Source organism: Manacus candei, unplaced genomic scaffold (genome assembly GCF_025592945.1).
Source record: "Manacus candei isolate 608988 ecotype Guabito, Panama unplaced genomic scaffold, ASM2559294v1 h1tg000010l, whole genome shotgun sequence".
In the NCBI taxonomy this organism is placed as follows: Eukaryota; Metazoa; Chordata; class Aves; order Passeriformes; family Pipridae; genus Manacus; species Manacus candei.
In genome coordinates this window covers 457,763-465,940 of record NW_026138058.1, presented here as the reverse complement: position 1 = coordinate 465,940, position 8,178 = coordinate 457,763, and the positions used below count along the sequence as shown (strand labels likewise).

Below are 8,178 nucleotides of genomic sequence, written 5' to 3'. Positions count from 1 at the left end.
CTCATGACCGAGGGGTGGACTTAACCAAGGACATTGTCTCACAGGTCATCCATGACTGTGAGACATGTGCTGCCATCAAGCAGGCCAAGCGGGTGAAGCCTCTATGGTATGGTGGACGGTGGTCGAAGTACAGGTATGGGGAAGCCTGGCAAGTTGACTACATCACGTTCCCCAAAACCTGCCAAGGTAAGCACTACGTACTGACCATGGTAGAAGGAAGCACTGGATGGTTGGAGACATACCCCGTGCCTCATGCCACTGCCCAGAATACCATCCTGGGCCTTGAAAAACAAGTTCTGTGGCGACACGGCACCCCGGAGAGAATTGAGTCTGATAATGGGACCCATTTCAAGAATGACCTCGTAGACACCTGGGCCAAAGAGCACGGCATTGAGTGGGTGTATCATATCCCCTACCATGCACCAGCTGCTGGAAAAGTTGAGCGGTGCAACGGACTGCTGAAAACCACCCTGAAGGCACTGTGTGGGGAGACTCTCAAACACTGGGAGCTGCATTTAGCAAAGGTCACCTGGTTGGTCAACACCCGAGGTTCCATCAATCGAGCTGGCCCTGCCCAATCAGAACTTTTGCATACTGTAGATGGAGATAAAGTCCCCGTGGTACATATGAGAGGAATGTTAGGGAAGACTGTTTGGATTAGTCCCACCTCAAGCAAAGGCAAACCCATCCGAGGGATTGTTTTTGCTCAAGGACCTGGTTCCACCTGGTGGGTAATGCAAAAAGATGGGGAGACACATTGTGTACCACAAGGGGACCTAATTTTGAGTGAGAATGGTCTGTAATGTTTCATTGTATATATATAGATAGATAGATAGATAGATGTATATAGTTTTAAAGGGATATAGTTTTTAAAGGGGGTTAATTTGGGCATGACATGGATGGCATAGAATAAGGGGTGGATAATGTCCTAGTTAGGACAGCTGAGATCAGTTCATCATGGTGGGTGTAACCCAAAACTGTATTCTATAGCCTTCCATGTCATTTCCCAGAAACTAGACTATTGTTGTCAATAGACTATTCGCACCCTCTGCCCATAGAGCCTGACTCCTCAGGCTATAAACTAGGTGTTAAGAGGCCTGTGAGATAGGAGGATGTTTCTGTCCTCACACCCTTTGTGGAACTCCCCGCCCTGAGGGGAGCACTGAACATTCCTACCTGAACTGGAGGATATATAATCTTGGAGTTTTGGAACATTTTTCAACCCACTCGTGGGATCCAGAGGACGACTGCATCTCATCGCTCTCAACCAGACTTAGACCACCACTGGACTGCGATCACCAGTTCTGGCCAGACTGCAGCAGCTCTCCCACCAGCAGGTTCTTCCCCTCTCCCTTTACTTTGGACTCAAACAGGGCCCAAGGAACACCACTTTGTTCATGCCCCAGGGCACTGGGTTATACATTTGGGTTTTTGTGGGTTGAGACCAATTGTTTGTTTGTATTATTGTACTTACTGTATTATTTTAATAAATTGTTATTCTGATTTATAATCTCTCCTTTGAGTTGAGTTCATTCCCCCTGCTGGTTAACTTTTAAACCAGTACACCCTGTTACTGTTTTGTTGATATTACCTTTTTGCTTTTTATTCTAATAATCATATTGTATGTTAAAATTTGGATGATTATGAAACAGTCAGCTCACTGATTACCCCCATCAATACTAGACGATGCCCGCAGTATACACCCGTCCCAACCCCTCCAGGAGCCCTCAAATCCCATCCTGGTCCCACAGGACACTCCCAACTTCCCCTCAAACACTCCGAGGCCCCCAGATTGACTCCCAGATCCAGAAAACTCTTGCTGCCTGCCCATGGAGGGCCCAGTGTGGCCCACCAACTGCACCACAAAGCCAAAGCTTCCAGGCTTTCTTTCCTGGGACTTAGGGTTGTTGTTTCCTGTTTTCAGCCATACCTCCCAACTGATAGCCCAACTCCCAAACTGCTAGCATGCCTGTTGATACAGAATTGTTAAAATAAACCTTGCCAGTATATGTTTTCAGACACCGATTATTTAGTGTCGTTTCACTTTAATCCACCCCAAGGGAATTATTAATAAAAACCTGAGTTACCCCCTCTCCCCTTTTCCTGGGGCGGGTTGTAACACCAATCAACACTGACTCCGCCCAGTAGGCATAGCAAAGGAAGTTTCCTTTTGGTTTAGGGTTTAGTGTTAGGGTTAGGGTTAGGGTTAGGGTTAGGGTTTAGGATTAGGGTTAGGGTTAGGGTTAGGGTTAGGTTTTGAGTTAGGGTTAGGGTTAGAAAGGGTTAGGGTTAGGGTTAGGAAATTTAGGGCTAGAGTTAGAGTTAGCCAAAGTTAGGGTTAGGGTTAGGGTTAGGTTTAGGGTTAGCAAAAGACAGGGTTAGGGTTAGGGTTAGGGTTAGGGTTAGGGTTATGGGTAAGGGTTAGGGTTAGGAAGAATTTGTCTCAGTGTGCGATCTAACAATCGCGGTTTTATCCCATTCCGGACACACAGCGGTGCCCAATAAGCCCCTCTGGGGCTATAAGCCCGATTCACTGCCCACCGCTGTCAGAATCTTTTGCTTTTTCTCTTGGGTCTCTGCTTTTGCTGTTGCTGTTCTGTTACGTGTCTGGCAGAATACCCACCGCAGTCCAGTATGTACTCTGCTTCTACAGAACACTGTCCCCTAACCCCAACATTAAAAGAGAGACTGGAAGCTATGCGCAAACCCTGTTCCCTAACCAAGAGACTGCAAGCTATGTGCAAACCTTTTTCCCTAACCCTAACCTTAAAAGTGAGAATGCAAACTATGCGCAAACCCTTTTCCCTAACCCTAACCCTAAAAACGAGACTGCAAGTTATGCGCAAACCCTCTTCCCTAACCCTAACCTTAAAAAAGAGACTGCAAACTATGCGCAAACCCTGTTACCTAACACTAACCTTAAAAAAGAGACTGCAAGCTATACGCAAACCCTTTTCTCTGAACCTAACCTTAAAAAAGAGACTGCAAGCTATGCGCAAACCCGATTCCCTGACCCTAATCCTAAAAAAGCGAATGCAAGCTATGTGCAACCCCTGTTCCCTAACCTTAACCTTAAAAAAGAGACTGCAAGCTATGCACAAAACCAGTTCCCTAACCCTAACTTTAAAAAAGAGACTGCAAGCTACTAGGGTTAGGGTTAGGGTTGGGGTTAGGGTTTAGGGTTAGGGTTTAGGGTTAGGGTTAGGGTTAGGGTTTGGGTTAGGGTTAAGGTTAAGGTTAGGGTTAGGGTAAGGGTTAGGGGTTAGGGTTGGGGTTAGGATTAGGGTTAGTCAGAATCTGTCTCCATGTGCGATCTAACTATCGCGGGTTTACCCCATTCCAGGAACGCAGTGGTGCCCAGTAAACCCCTCTTGGGCTATAAGCCCGATTCAGTGCCCACCGCTGTCAGAATCTTTTGCTTTCTCTCTGGGGTCCCTGCTTTTGCTGTTACTGTTCTGTTGCACGTCTGGCAGAATACCCACCGCCGTCCGGTATGTACTCTGCTTCTATAGAGCACTGGCCCCGCCCACTGGGTGGAGTCAAGAGGTGGAGTCCGTGTTGATTGTTCTGCGTCACTGGCTCCGCCTACTGGGCAGAGTCAGTGCTGATTGGTGTTACAACCCGCCCCAGGAAAAGGGGAGAGGGGGTAACTCAGGTTTTTATTAATAATTCCCTTGGGGTGGATTAAAGTGAAACGACACTAAATAATCGGTGTCTGAAAACTTCTACTGGCAAGGTTTATTTTAACAATTCTGTATCAACAGGCATGCTAGCAGTTTGGGTGCTGTCATACCGCAATGTGACACAGTGTAAGGGGGGTGCTTTTGAATTTGATGATCAATGGAGCATAGAAGCGTGAGAACGGAATCATATTAGGATGTGAAACCAGCTAGAGTATGGTACAATGTAACTTCATGGCACAAGGTAACTGTAAGGTCCATTGTGCTTTTGAACAAGTCAGCCTGATATCCCCTATTATCAGAGCTGAGTTCTTCCTTGGTTTTGCTACATATAGCAAGATAGAGACATCTACCCTTGAAACACAATGGTAGAGGTCATCCATAGGGGTGAGAAAGATGATGATGGGAGGAAGATTATGTGGGCAGGGGTCGCTCACCCCTTGCCCTACAAGTAGGGCATGCGCAGACTGCTGCCATGAGGTAATGATCAGGTGGTGTTTGGCTGCCATTCAGGCATCACCTATACTGCGTACTGGCCCTACGTAGTGTAATGTGGAACTGATAAAAATGGGGTGTCAGGGCTGCTGAGTTGAGCGATCCTCATCCTACCACCGAGACTGTGTTGCTCCGCGGGGACGCCCGCTAAGCATGGGTACCGACCAGCTGCTGCAGATCCTGACAGCCCTGGCCTGTCTGTGTGGGTAAGCACAGTTTTTTGATAGGAAGCAACTGAGAGAACAAACTTTTTAAATATCCTTTTAGTGTTCCTTTAATTCTCCTTTTATGTTTATACTATTTTTCCTTTAGTTTCCCCTTTTACTAAGATCCTTTCTTTTTTTTGGTATCCCTTTTCACTAGTTAATACTGTATTAAATGCTGTTCGTAGTATTTGTTTTAATGCCACCCGATAAGATAGTTACTTTGTATCCTTTTTTAGTTTTTAATTCCTCTTGCTAAGTTTATTACTATTATTATTATTCTCACTGTAATAAAAGATATTTTGTGTGCTTGAGTATTTTTTGGCACTTGTCTTTATTCCGGACATGTATCCGAACGTACTGCTACACACAGAGATAACCTTTGGGGGGGGAAAGAAAATGCATAGGGGAGAGAAAGGTAGGATAAGAGCAAGGGAGAGTAAGAGAAAGAAAAGCTGAGAGTGGACAGATGTATATAGTCACCGCCCACGGGGTCCAGCGATGTTTCCATGTCTGTCAGTTGAAGTGGTGACCTTGATCTGCCGGGGGTGAAGGAGGGAAGTCCCCATACTCCAAGAAGTTATGAGTTATAGCCATGATTAGTGTCACGGACCATGCCTCGAGCCTCCAACATCTCGAGGGTTGCAGTCTCTCTTCTAAGGTTAGGGAACAGGCTTTGGGCATAGCTTGCAGTTATTGTGTGGACCAATTGTCAGAGACTGAAATGGTTAATGATTTATGCATTCTAGGAGACTTTTCAGGTTTTTGACTTGCATGATACCTCTGATGAGCAGTCGGGCCCCTCCCTCCCTCCAGTGCTGACGGTGTGAAGCCCTGAAAAGGCAAGAGCTGAGCTTACAGGCTTTTGACTGTTGATATATCTGATGAGGAATCAGGCCCCTCCCTCCCTCTGCTATGAGATGTTAGGGTTAGGGTTAGGGTTAAGGTTAGCAAGGGTTAGGGTTTAGGTTTTAGGGTTTACGGTTTGGGGTTTAAGGTTGGGGTGTGGGTTTGGGTTAGGGTTTAGGGTTAGGGTTAGGATTAGGGTTAGGCAGAATCGGTCTCAATGCACGATCTAACAATCGCGGGCTTAGCCCATTCCAGACACGCAGCGGTGCCCAATAAGCCCCTCTGGGGCTATAAGTCCGATTCACTGCCCACCGCTGTCCGAATCTTTTGCTTTTTCTCTTGGGTCTCTGCCATTGTTGTTGTTGTTCTGTTGCACGTCTGGTAGAATACCCACCGCCGTCCGGTATGTACTCTGCTTCTATAGAGCACTGGCCCCGCCCACTGGGTGGAGTCAAGAGGTGGAGTCAGTGCTGATTGGTCTGCGTCACTGGCTTTGCCTACTGGGCGGAGTCAGTGCTGATTAGTCCACACAGTAACTGCAAGCTATGCGCAAACCCTTTTCCCTAACCCTAACACTAAAAACGAGACTGCAAGCTATGCGCAAACCCTTTTCCCTACCCCTCACCTTAAAAAGAGACTGCAAGCTACTAAGGTTAGATTTAGGGTTAGGGTTAGGGTTAGGGTTTAGTGTTAGGGTTAGGGTTAGGGTTTAAGGTTAGGGTTAGGGTTAGGGTTAGGGTTAGGGTTAGGTTTTGATTTAGGGTTACGGTTAGAAAGGGTTAGGGTTAGGGTTAGGAAATTTAGGGTTAGGGTTAGAGTTAGCAAAAGTTAGGGTTAGGGTTAGGTTTAGGGTTAGCAAAAGACAGGGTTACTGTTAGGGTTAGGGTTAGGGTTAGGGTTAGGGGAATGGGTAAGGGTTAGGGTTAGGAAGAATTTGTCTCAGTGTGCGATCTAACAATCGCGGTTTTAGCCCATTCCGGACACACAGTGGTGCCCAATAAGCCCCTCTCAGGCTATAAGCCTGATTCACTGCCCACCGCTGTCAGAATCTTTTACTTTTTCTCTTGGGTCTCTGCTTTTGCTGTTGCTGTTCTGTTGCGTGTCTGGCAGAATACCCACCACCGTCCAGTATGTACTCTACTTCTATAGAGCACTGTCCCCTGACCCCAACATTAAAAGAGAGACTGGAAGCTATGCGCAAACCCTGTTCCCTAACCCTAACCCGAACCAAGAGACTGCAAGCTATGCGCAAACCTTTTTCCCTAACCCTAACCTTAAAAGTGAGAATGCAAACTATGCGCAAACCCTTTTCCCTAACCCTAACCCTAAAAACGAGACTGCAAGTTATGCGCAAACCCTCTTGCCTTACCCTAACCTTAAAAAAGAGACTGCAAACTAGGCGCAAACCCTTTTCTCTGAACCTAACCTTAAAAAAGAGACTGCAAGCTATGCGCAAACCCGATTCCCTGACCCTAATCCTAAAAAAGCGAATGCAAGCTATGTGCAAACCCTGTTCCCTAACCTTAACCTTAAAAAAGAGACTGCAAGCTATGCACAAGACCAGTTCCTTAACCCTAACTTTAAAAAAGAGACTGCAAGCTACTAGGGTTAGGGTTAGGGTTAGGGTAAGGGTTAGGGTTGTGTAGAGGATTGGTTAGAAATGCAAGGACATATGAACATGGCTAAGGCTATGGATGAGCTGCTAAAGTATAAGACTACTGCTAAAGTATAAGCGGTTTCACTAGGCCCATGAGAAAGTTTGAGATAGCAGGGTTGTGAGAAAGCGGCAGTGTCCTTGGGTATTCTAAATTGAGCTGAAAAACAGGAGCTAGGCATTACCAAAACAAAAGACACTTAATGAGCCACCAGTGTAAACAATGGAAAGCAGTTAAGATGATATCACCACCTAACTGAGTACCAATAATGAGCCTAATTTCTGTAATATTCATGAACCTATTATAGTGTATATTAAGCTACTGTCAATCTACAATAAATGAAGTTCCTGGATTCTCACATTGAGGTGTCTAGAGCTTTCCGTCGCGACAGGGTTGGGGTTAGGGTTAGGGTTAGGGTTAGGGTTAGGGTTAGGGTTAGGGTTAGGGTTAGGGTTAGGGTAAGGGTTAGGGGTTAGGGTTGGGGTTAGGGTTAGGGTTAGGGTTAGGGTTAGGGTTAGGTTTAGTCAGAATCTGTCTCAATGTGCGATCTAACTATCGCGGGTTTGCCCCATTCCAGGAACGCAGTGGTGTCCAGTAAACCCCTCTCGGACTATAAGCCCGATTCAGTGCCCACCGCTGTCAGAATCTTTTGCTTTTTCTCTTGGGTCTCTGCTTTTGCTGTTGCTGTTCTGTTGCGTGTCTGGCAGAATACCCACCGCCGTCCGGTATGTACTCTACTTCTATAGAGCACTGGGTGGAGTCAAGAGGTGGAGTCTGTGTTGATTGTTCTGCGTCACTGGCTCCACCTACTGGGCGGAGTCAGTGCTGATTGGTGTTACAACCCGCCCCAGGAAAAGGGGAGAGGGGGTAACTCAGGTTTTTATTAATAATTCCCTTGGGGTGGATTAAAGTGAAACGACACTAAATAATCGGTGTCTGAAAACATATACTGGCAAGGTTTATTTTAACAATTCTGTATCAACAGGCATGCTAGCAGTTTGGGTGCTGTCATACCACAATGTGACACAGAGATAACCTTTGGGGGGGGAAAGAAAATGCATAGGGGAGAGAAAGCCAGGATAAGAGCAAGGGAGAGTAAGAGAAAGAAAAGCTGAGAGTGGACAGATGTATATAGTCACCGCCCACGGGGTCCAGCGATGTTTCCATGTCTGTCAGTTGAAGTGGTGGCCTTGATCTGCCGGGGGTGAAGGAGGGAAGTCCCCATACTCCAAGAAGTTATGAGTTATAGCCATGATTAGTGTCACGGACCATGCCTCGAGCCTCCAACATCTTGAG

General features: G+C 46.5%; 1 long non-coding RNA gene across 1 annotated transcript; it reads right to left on the bottom strand.

The window, feature by feature from the left end:
* Positions 1-2,817: 2,817 nt before the first annotated feature.
* On the bottom strand, positions 2,818-6,745 carry LOC127466631 (uncharacterized). The gene is made up of 3 exons (XR_007902800.1): positions 6,654-6,745; positions 2,919-2,969; positions 2,818-2,867 (listed from the first exon to the last, which is right to left on the bottom strand). It is a non-coding gene; the product is annotated as an uncharacterized LOC127466631 (long non-coding RNA).
* Positions 6,746-8,178: the final 1,433 nt, after the last annotated feature.